This window comes from Arachis hypogaea, chromosome 15 (assembly GCF_003086295.3).
Source record: "Arachis hypogaea cultivar Tifrunner chromosome 15, arahy.Tifrunner.gnm2.J5K5, whole genome shotgun sequence".
NCBI lineage: Eukaryota > Viridiplantae > Streptophyta > Magnoliopsida > Fabales > Fabaceae > Arachis > Arachis hypogaea.
Window position 1 is genome coordinate 71344306 of NC_092050.1, and position 10165 is coordinate 71354470.

At 40.7% G+C, this 10165-nt stretch overlaps 1 non-coding gene across 1 annotated transcript; it reads left to right on the forward strand.

Moving 5' to 3' along the window:
- Positions 1-9654: 9654 nt before the first annotated feature.
- On the forward strand, positions 9655-9762 carry LOC112752480 (small nucleolar RNA R71). The gene has a single exon (XR_003176915.1). It is a non-coding gene; the product is annotated as a small nucleolar RNA R71 (small nucleolar RNA).
- Positions 9763-10165: the final 403 nt, after the last annotated feature.

A 10165-nucleotide genomic window follows, 5' to 3' on the forward strand; every position in this document is an offset into this window, starting at 1 on the left:
TCACAATTTCGTGCACACCTTATCTATTGCCTCCGTGATGCTACCAGAGTGTTTATTGAGCATGATACACTCATCTCCAAAGAGAGGCCCATTTCTAAGAAGACTTTGAGTATGCTATAGCCTCGAGGGAGGAGCCGGTTCTACCACCTTAGCCAGAGCAGCCAGTGATGCCTCAAGATAGTATTTTCTTCCACAGGAGTATTGGCAGCAGCTGACCTCATCTATTGATCAACTAAGGGTGAGTCATGAGGGCCACACTTCCCTTCTTTAGCAGCTATTAGAGAAGCTGTAGAGTCAGCATCAGGAGCTCTTACAGATGAGGTGTGACTTTGGATTTTAAAGAGGATTTCTAGGAGCTCCATCAAAGGGAACAGGCAGCCACCAAGACAACTGAGGTGGTTGAGTTCTTTTATGCTATTTCCCTATTTCTAATTTTATTTTATTATTTTCGCTTTTCTATTATATGTTCCCAATCTTATACTCGAGTATTAGCAATTGTAGTCTTTTTATTTCTAGTTAATTGTTTTAGTATTTTAAATTTAGCTGAAAAAGTTGTCTCATGTATCACCCATTGTGCTTGAATTGAAAAAAAAAGAGAGAAAAAAAAAGATATAATGCAAGAAAACTTGAGTTTATATTCTAAATTCTCTTATTTATCTTGATGTGGTGGTATTTATTTGTGGTTTGGAATGCATGAAATGAATAGTATGTATTTGATCTTGGAGTTAAGGTTGTTAATTATTGAGGTACAGAAATTTAGATTAGTATTATGAATTCTCTAAATTAAACAAGAAATTAATCCTAGAAGCAATAGACACAACAAGAAAATAAAAAGAAAGAAAATAAAAAGCTAGGCCCAAGGCTTTGAGTGTCAATGGCTAGGAAGGTTAAATGTGATTAAAAGTTCAAAAGAGTTGTTTCCCTAGCCATATGCTTGTGGTGTGAATGTGTCAAGTAAAACTCTAGACAGAACACTTAGAGTCAAAGCCAAGCGCAAATAAAGAGTATGCCAAATGCTCTGAGCACCACTGACTGGGAAAATGCAAAAGAAAAATTAGAACTCAAAGAGTTTCCTAGTCAAGTTCTTGTGTCAAGTAAATCTAGAGACAAAAAATTTAAAGTCATAGCTAGGCTCAAGGTTCAAAGAACCAAAGAAAAGAAAAAGAAAAGGTTGTGTTCAAGGATTAATTAAAGGTTAAAAAGAAGATAATTCATAATATTATCTGAATTCTAGTTCTAAAGGACATTGATGAGCAGATATTTTATACGTTTTTTGACATCATTTTCATATAATGTTTAGTAGTTTTTGTTTAGTTTTTATTGAGTTTTTATAGTTTTTAGTGTTAAATTCACATTTTTGGATTCTACTGAGTTTTTGTGTTTTTGGACAATTTCAGGTATTTTCTGGCTGAAATTGAGGAGCTAGAGCAGAAGTCTGATTCAGAGACAGAGAAGGCACTGCAGATGCTGTCCAGATCTGACCTGCCTGCATTCGGAAGAGCTTTTCTGGAGCTACAAAATTCCAAATGGAGCGTTCTTAATAGATATGAAAAGCTGACTTTCAGAGCTTTCCAGCAATACATAATAGTTCATACTTTTCTTCGGATTAGAAGGCCCAAAACTGGCGTCCAACGCCAGCCACCTGCCCCCTTCCAGGCGTCCAGCGCCCAAAGAGCATAGAAAAATATACAAACGCCCAAAGAGGACTCCCTAGCTGGTGTCCTATGCCCTGGAAACCTCATAGCACGAGGATCTCACCAAAACTCATCCCAAACACTCACCAAGTGGGCCCCAGAAGTGAATTTTGGCACTAAATAGACTGTTTTACCCTTACTAGTCATCTGTTTAGTATTTAAAGGATTTTATTTATGTAATTCGGGGGTTTTCAGACACTTTCAGTCATCATACACATTTATCATTGTATTTTACTTCAGTATGAGTTTCTAAACCTCCTAAGTTGAGGGGAGGAGCCCTGCTGAGTCCTATGAATTAATAAAAGTATTTCTGTTTCTTCTTCGATCTGCGTTTGAGCTATCTCTAAGATGTATATCCAATCTTCATCGTGGTGAATAGGATGATCTAATAAATTAGCTCTGTTCATCACATTAAGATGAACGTGCCTGACAAACACCCGCATCTACTTGGGTTCGTGTGAATACTTGGAAGGAAAGCACGAGCCAACAACTATGTTTATACATCTCTCAGATGGTTAATCCACGACTTCGTTGGAGACTTCTCGAGACACCAGTTCAGCTGATTTCTGGGGAGATTAGGGCCTCCGTGGTATAGGCTAGAATCCAAAGAAGCAGCATTCTCTGATCCGGAAGATTCGGCCTTGTCTGTCGCGTTTTGAGTAGGATCGCCAAGAGAATGACTTGCTAGAGCTTCACCCTCCGTCAGATTGAATGACCACGGGCAATGGCGTTTGACCTGTAGCAGAGGAGATCAATGATCATGGGCAATGGCTTTGATCACTTACAACCTGTCATAAAAGAAGATCATTCACAAGCAAGGAAGACAGTAATACCAGAGCTCATTCAGAAAGACAAAGTAACTCCGACTCTCAATTCTATTCCTATTATTTACTCCAATTGGTTTTACCCCTTTCAACATTTATGACATATAATCATTCAAGGTTTACATAATATAATCCAACTCCTTCTGATTCCTCCTGACTAAGACCTGCAAGACAACCATTGCTTTCTTCAAGCCACAATCCTCGTGGGATCGACCCTGACTCGCTCAGGTATTACTTGGACGACCTAGTGCACTTGCTGGTACTGCTGCTGTACGAAAAGTGTGGGGTTTGCGTACACACGCACCAGACATTAACATTTTTGAACTCCAAAGGATTGTGAAATGCGAAAACTATTCAAAATCACAGTGTTATTAACCCAACTCAGAGAATAAATAGGAGGTTAATTGAAACTGAATTCTTAGGCAACCTCACTTTGCTGGTTCATACTATTTTCTGTTGCTTGAGGACAAGCAGAAATTCAAGTTTGGTGTTGTGATGTGTGGGTATCTTTTTTATATTTTTAGATATGAATTTATTGAGTTTTATTGAGATTTTAGTATTTGAAGCCTATTTGGATGCTACTTTAATGCGCATTATGGTTTTATTGATTTCAGGAAAAATCTGGGCGAGCTTAACAAAGTTCGTGCAGAAGAAAAAGGAGAAAATTTAACTCAATTGAGCTGGTGCTGAATGCCGCTACCTGGAGTTTAGCGCCAGGCACATTCTGTTATGTGCAAGCCTTCTGTTGAGTTGGTGCTAACCGCCACACCCGGCATTTAGCGCCAGGTGCTTTGTAAAATGTGCCAAAGCCACACGCTAGTGGCATGATTCATATGCATCTTGGTTAGTTAATTAACTAATTTAGGACTTTATTTTATAACTTTCATGCAGATAATTGAGTGATTTCATTGCTAATTATCACTTAATTGTGTAAGAAAGGAAGCATTAAACAACAAAAGGAAATTAGGTTCATTCATGAGTATTTGAGTTTAGAATTATGAATTTGTATATTTGAATAGAATTCATGATCATATGAACCAAACTTTGATGCAATGTTGTTTATTGGTTTCTAGGAACAAGGGACTAGAAGGTGACAAGGCATGAAGCAAGCAAGCAAGCAAAATTACTCTGGAGGCATTTTTAGGGGCATTTCCAACACCTATAGTGGCACCCAAAACGCCACTCTTACTTTCCTCCAGGGGAACCAAACTTGGTGCCCCATGTTAACTTCAAACTTGGAGTTTCTAACGCCACTAAGGGCGCCCAAAACGCCACCTTCATTACCCTCCTGGGGCACCATACTTGGTTCCCCATTTTAGCTTCAAACCTAGCATTTCTAGCGCCACTAAAGGCGCCCAAAAAGCCATCTTTATTAACCTCCAGGGGCACCACACTTGGTGCCCCATGTTAGCTTCAAACCTGGCATTTCTAGTGCCACTAAGGATGCCCAAAATGCCATCTTCATTACCCTCTAGGGGCACCACACTTGGTGCCCCATGTTAACTTCAAACCTGGCATTTCTAGCACCAATAATAGCGCCCAAAATTCCACATTTTTTCTCTCCAGGGCATTGGTGCACGAAATTGTGATGTCCAGGCTCGAACAATCCCTGGTAATGGCTCCAAAGCTTGGTGCTTTGATCTTAATTCATAATTGTCACAACTTCGATACAACTAACCAGCAAGTGCACTGGGTCGTCCAAGTAATACCTTACGTGAGTAAGGGTCGAATCCCACGGAGATTGTTGGTATGAAGCAAGCTATGGTCACCTTGTAAATCTCAGTCAGGCAGATATAAAGTGATAATGGTGTTTTCGAATAATAAATAAAAGAATAGGGATAGAGGTACTTATGTAATTCATTGGTAGGAATTTCAGATAAGTGAATGGAGATGCTTTTCGTTCCTCTGAACCTCTGCTTTCCTGCTATCTTCATCCAATCAGTCTTACTCCTTTCCATGGCTGGCTTTATGCAAGGGCATCACCGTTGTCAGTGGCTACATCCCCTCCTCTCAGTGAATAATATGCTCACGCACCCTGTCACGGCACGGCTATTCATCTGTCGGTTCCCGATCATGCTGGAATAGGATTCACCCTCCTTTTGCGTCTGTCACTAACGCCCAGCACTCGCGAGTTTGAAGCTCGTCACAGTCATTCAATCATTGAATCCTACTCGGAATACCACAGACAAGGTTTAGACTTTCCGGATTCTCTTGAATGCCGCCATCATTCTAGCTTACGCCACGAAGATTCTGTTTAGGAGATCTAAGAGATACTCATTCTAGCTTAATTCATGTAGAACAGAAGTGTTTGTCAGGCACGCGTTCATAAGGGAAAAGGATGATGAGCGTCACACATAATCATCACCTTCATCACGTTCTTGGGTGCGAATGGATATCTTAGAAGCGAAATAAGATGAATTGAATAGAAAACAGTAGTACTTTCATTAATCTTTGAGGAACAGCAGAGCTCCACACCTTAATCTATGGAGCGTAGAAACTCTACCGTTGAGAATACATAAGTGAAGGTCCAGGCATGGCCGAGATGGCCAGCACCCAAAACGTGATCAAAGGATCATAAGGTAATCCAAAGATGTCAAATACAATAGTAAGAGGTCCTATTTATAATAAACTAGCTACTAGGGTTTACATGAGTAAGTAATTGATGCATAAATCCACTTCCGGGGCCCACTTGGTGTGTGTTTGGGCTGAGCTTAAGTGTTGCACGTGCAGAGGCCATTTGTGGAGTTGAACGCCAGTTTTTGTGCCAGTTTGGGCGTTCAACTCTGGTTTTGGATCCTTTTTTGGCGCTGGACGCCAGATTTGGGCAGAAGGCTGGCGTTGAACGCCAGTTTACGTCGTCCATTCTTGGCCAACGTATGGACTATTATATATTTCTGGAAAGCCCTGGATGTCTACTTTCCAACGCAATTGGAAGCGCGCCATTTCGAGTTTTGTAGCTCCAGAAAATCCACTTTGAGTGCAGGGAGGTCAGAATCCAACAGCATCAGCAATCCTTCTTCAACCTCTGAATCTGATTTTTGCTCAAGTCCCTCAATTTCAGCCAGAAAATACCTGAATTTACAGAAAAACACACAAACTCATAGTAAAGTCCAGAAATGTGAATTTAACATAAAAACTAATGAAAACATCCCTAAAAGTAACTAGATCCTACTAAAAACATACTAAAAACAATGCCAAAAAGCGTATAAATTATCCGCTCATCACAACACCAAACTTAAATTGTTGCTTGTCCCCAAGCAACTGAAAATCAAATAGGAAAAAAAGAAGAGAATATACTATAAATTCCAAACTATCAATGAAACAGAGCTTCAATCATATGAGCGGGACTTATAGCTTTTTGCCTCTTGAATAGTTTTGGCATCTCACTCTATCCATTGAGGTTCAGAATGATTGGCATCTATAGGAACTTCAGATTTCGAATAGTGTTATTGACTCTCCTAGTTCAGTATGATGATTCTTGAACACAGCTTCTTTATGAGTCTTGGCCGTGGCCCTAAGCACTTTGTTTTCCAGTAATACCACCGGATACATAAATGCCACAGACACATAATTGGGTGAACCTTTTCAGATTGTGACTCAGCTTTGCTAAAGTCCCCAATTAGAGGTGTCCAGGGTTCTTAAGCACACTCTTTGTTTTTGCTTTGGACCTTGACTTTAACCGCTCAGTCTCAAGTTTTCACTTGACACCTACACGCCACAAGCACATGGTTAGGGACAGCTTGGTTTAGCCGCTTAGACCAGGATTTTATTCCTTTAGGCCCTCCTATCCACTGATGCTCAAAGCCTTGGGATCTTTTTTATTTGCCCTTGCCTTTTGGTTTTAAGGGTTATTGGCTTTTTTTGCTCTTGCCTCTTGGTTTTAAGAGCTTTGGCTTTTTCTGCTTGCTTTTTCTTTCTCTATTTTTTTTTTCGCCTATTATTATTATTATTTTTTTTTTCTGCAAGCTTTGTTCTTTGCTGCTTTTTCTTGCTTCAAGAATCATTTTTATGATTTTTCAGATTATCAAATAACATGTCTCCTAGTCATCATTCTTTCAAGAGCCAACATATTTAACATTCTTAAACAACAACTTCAAAAGACATATGCACTGTTCAAGCATACATTCAGAAAACAAGAAGCATTGTCACCACATCGATATAATTAAGCTAAGCTCAAGGATAAATTCAAAACTCATGTACTTCTTGTTCTTTTGAATTAAAACAGTTTTTATTTAAGAGAGGTGATGGATTCATAGGACATTCATAACTTTAAGACATAGTTACTACTACTAATGATCATGTAATGAAGACACAAACACAGATAAGCACATAACATAGAAAACAAAAAACAGAGAAAGTAAGAACAAGGAATGAGTCCACCTTAGTGATGTTTTTGAGCTCTTCTATGTCTCTTCCTTGTCTTTGTTGCTCCTCCTTCATTGCTTTTAGATCTTCTCTGATTTCATGAAGGATGATGGAGTGCTCTTTGATGTTCCACCCTTAGTTGCTTCCAATAATTGTGTGGAAGAAAATGTATCCCCTGAGGTATCTCAAGGATCTCTTGATTTGCAGTCAAATGTTCTACCACTGAGCTATAGACCCTTGATGGAAGCTTTTGTCTTCCCTTTCCTCTTTCTAGAGGCTTCTCTGGCCTTAGGTGCCATCAGTGGTTATGAAAAAAACAAAAAAGCTATGCTTTTTACCACACCAAACTTAGAATGTTGCTCGCCCTCGAGCAAAAGAAGAAAGAATAGAAGAATAAGAAGAAGATATGGAGGAGATGGAGGGAGATGTGTATTCGGCCATATGGGTGGGATTGGGTGGGGAAGAGATGTTGAATTTTTGAAGGTAAGTGGGTTTATGGGTGTAAGTGGTAAATGGAAGACAGAAGGGATGAGTGTTTATTGGGAATAGAGGATGATTGAGAAGAGAGAAGAGAGAAGAGAGTGAGTGAAGGTAGGTGGGGATCCTGTGGGGTCCACAGATCCTGAGGTGATCCTGTGAGGGCCACAGATCTTGAGGTGTCAAGGCATTTACATCCCTGCACCAATTTAGGCATGCAAAATGCCTTTGCACACAACTCTGGGCGTTCAGCGCCAGGTTGGTGCCCATTTTGGGCGTTCAACGCCCATTTGCTGCCATTTCTGGCGTTGAACGCCAGAACTATGCTTGTTCTGGGCGTTCAGCGCCAGGATGCTCCCATTCTGGGCGTTCAGCGCCAGAACTATGCTCTGTTCTGACGTTTGAACGCCAGGCAGATGCTCCTCCAGGGTGTGATTTTTCTTCTGCTGTTTTTTTGATTCCGTTTTCAATTTTTATATTTATTTTGTGACTCCACATGATCATGAACCTAAGAAAACAATAAAAATAAGAATTAGATAAACATTGGGTTGCCTCCCAACAAGCGCTTCTTTAATGTCAATAGCTTGACAGTGGGCTCTCATGGAGCCTCACAGATGTGCAGAGCTTTGTTGAGACCCTCCAACACCAAACTTAGAGTTTGGATATGGGAGTTCAACACCAAACTTAGAGTTTGGTTGTGGCCTCCCAACACCAAACTTAGAGTTTGACTGTGGGGGCTCTGGTTGACTCTGCTTGGAGAGAAGCTTTTCCTGCTTCCTCTCCATGGTTGCAGAGGGAGATCCTTGAGTTTTGAATACAAGGGGGTTCTCATTCCATTGAAGGACTATTTCACCTCTGTCAACATCAATCACAGCTCTTGCTGTGGCCAGGAAAGGTCTTCCTAGGATGATGGATTCATCCTCTTCCTTTCCAGTATCCAGGACTATGAAATCAGTAGGTATGTAAAGGCCCTCAACCTTTATTAATACATCTTCTACTTGTCCATAAGCCTGTCTTCTTGAGCTGTCTGCCATCTCTAGTGAGATTTTAGCAGCTTGCACCCCATAGATTCCCAGTTTCTCTATTACAGAGAGGGGCATGAGGTTTATTCCTGAACCAAGGTCACACAGAGCTTTAAAGATCATGGTGCCTATGGTGCAGGGTATTATGAACTTTCCAGGATCCTGTCTCTTCTGAGGCAATGTCAGTTGATCCAGATCACTTAGTTCATTAATGAACAAGGGAGGTTCAACTTCCCAAGCATCAATGCCAAATAATTTGGCATTCAGCTTCATGATTGCACCAAGAAACTTGGCAGTTTGCTCTTCAGTAACATCCTCATTCTCTTCAGAAGAAGAATACCCATCAGAGCTCATGAAGGGCATAAGGAGGTTTAATGGGATCTCTATGGTCTCTAGATGAGCCTCAGAGTCCTTTGGTTCCTCAGAGGGAAGCTTCTTATTGACCACTGGACGTCCCAGGAGGTCTTCCTCCTTGGGATTTGCGTCCTCTCCTTCCTTTTCAGGTTTGGCCATGGCGCTTATGTCAATGGCCTTGCACTCTCCTTTTGGGTTCTCTTCTGTATTGCTTGGGAGAGTACTAGGAGGGATATCAGTGATCCTTTTACTCAGCTGGCCCACTTGTGCTTCCAGATTTCTAATAGAAGACCTTGTTTCATTCATGAAACTTACAGTGGCCTTAGATAGATCAGAGACTAGATTTGCTAAATTAGAAGCGTTTTGTCCAGAGTTCTCTGTCTGTTGCTGAGTTGATGATGGAAAAGGTTTGCTATTACTAAACCTGTTTCTTCCACCATTGTTAAAGCCTTGTTGAGGCTTCTGATCCTTCCATGAGAAATTTGGATGATTTCTCCATGTTGAGTTATAGGTGTTTCCATAAGGTTCACCTAAGTAATTTACCTCTGCTATTGCAGGGTTCTCAGGATCATAGGCTTCTTCTTCAAAAGATGCCTCTTAAGTACTGTTGGATGCAGCTTGCATTCCATGCAGACTCTGAGAGATCATATTGACTTGCTGAGTCAATATTTTATTCTGAGCCAATATGGCATTCAGAGTATCAACTTCAAGAACTCCCTTCTTCATAGGCGTCCCATTATTCACAGGATTCCTTTCAGAAGTGTACATGAACTGGTTATTAGCAACCATGTCAATGAGTTCTTGAGCTTCTGTAGGCGTTTTCTTTAGGTGAATGGATCCACCTGCAGAAGTGTCCAGTGACATCTTTGATAGCTCAGACAGACCATCATGGAATATATCCAGGATGGTCCATTCTGAAAGCATGTCAGAAGGACACTTTTTGGTCAACTGTTTGTATCTTTCCCAAGCTTCATAGAGGGATTCACCTTCTTTCTGTCTGAAGGTTTGAACATCAGCTCTAAGCTTGCTCAGCTTTTGAGGAGGAAAGTACTTGGCTAAGAAAGCCGTGACCAGCTTATCCCAAGAGTTCAGGCTGTCTTTGGGTTGAGAATCCAACCATAATCTAGCTCTGTCTCTTACAGCAAAGGGGAAAAGCATGAGCCTGTAGACTTCAGGATCTATTCCATTAGTCTTAACAGTATCACATATCTGCAAGAATTCAGTTAAGAACAGAAAAGGATCTTCAGATGGAAGTCCATGAAACTTGCAGTTCTGCTGCATCAGAGAAACTAATTGAGGTTTCAGCTCAAAGTTGTTTGCTCCGATGGCAGGAATGGAGATGCTTCTTCCATGTAAATTGGAATTAGGTGCAGTAAAGTCACCAAGCATCCTCCTTTCATTATTATTATTTTCGCCTGCCATCTCCTCT